This window comes from Chinchilla lanigera, unplaced genomic scaffold, assembly GCF_000276665.1.
Source record: "Chinchilla lanigera isolate Chin_1 unplaced genomic scaffold, ChiLan1.0 scaffold00040, whole genome shotgun sequence".
Taxonomy (NCBI): Eukaryota; Metazoa; Chordata; class Mammalia; order Rodentia; family Chinchillidae; genus Chinchilla; species Chinchilla lanigera.
The window spans coordinates 470,603-471,717 of NW_004955441.1; the positions used below are offsets into that span (position 1 = coordinate 470,603).

At 50.9% G+C, this 1,115-nt stretch overlaps 1 protein-coding gene across 1 annotated transcript in view; it reads left to right on the forward strand.

Moving 5' to 3' along the window:
- Positions 1-1,006: 1,006 nt before the first annotated feature.
- Positions 1,007-1,115, forward strand: part of Spast (spastin) — a gene marked incomplete in the record, with an annotated part of 50,312 nt that continues 50,203 nt past the window's right edge. Inside the window, 1 exon segment of the mRNA XM_013517607.1 lies at positions 1,007-1,115.

The following is a 1,115-nucleotide window of genomic DNA, read 5'->3' on the forward strand; positions in this document are numbered from 1 at the left end:
GAAACCTCACTCTGTAATCAACGGGAGCTTTGTATTAGCATTTCTTCGTTTTAGAGAACAAGAAACAACTGTGGCTAACTTGAGTAAAAAGAATTTGTTTTGTTTTTTAAGATAGAGGTACAGAAAGATGGGAGAAAGAGAAAAGGAGAAAGGGAGACAGAAATAAAAGAAAAGACCTAACAGTTGATTGACTCGATTACTACTCAGGTGACTTGTCCAGGAACACAGCAGATCTAGGGATCTCAATAGCAGGAGCTGATCGACCAACTCCTCAACTTCCCAGTTCCAGCTACAGAGGCTTCTATTTCAACGTGCCTCCATCCAAGATGTCAGTTCTCAGGAGAGTAGGACTGACCCAGTGTTTGTTTCCACCGTTGTGATCCGGCTTCTGTGCTTGCAGCTTATTAGAATACAGGGAACAGGGACAGTACGGAGTCCCCCAAAGGAAGGGACTTGGAGACACACGCACACACAAGCACAGTACAAATTCCTTAACAAACTATAGGATGATTACTGTGCAAAACCTAACAATTACCTTATTCAAACAATCCTGCAGAAAAGGCATCTCAACGCTTAGTGATTTACTTGAGCCTCTGGTGTCGCTGACCTCATTATACGGAGCTAGTATTTTTCGCTGGAGGATACCTGGCATTTGTCTCTCCGACTGATAGCCTCTCAGATAATAATTCCCGGATTGACATGTAGTGCAATCATTTTTTGCCTGAGACTAACTGGCAGAAAATGAAATAAAACACTGACACGGGGAGATAGGACGCCACGCCTAACAGAGCCACCCCAAGCCGCAATTCGCGCTTCCGTAAGAGGAAGTACCGAGGTTCCCTACTCCGAGCCCCCAAGGGCGGCGAAATCAGCAGAACCTCCGGCGACAAGACCCAAGCGGGTGCAGCGGTAGATCCCCGGGGCAGGGCGGAGAGGCGGGCCTGCACATGCGCACAGGGCTGCAGGTCAACAAAGACGGCAGCGAGCGCGCGTGCGCCGAAGGTAGACACAGGCGGGCGTGCGCGTGCGCGGCCGCCGCTCTGCGCTACCGGGCGCTAGAAAAGGACAGAGGGCGCGAGGGAGGGAGGCGGCCTCCGACCCGGCGGAGAAGGGGT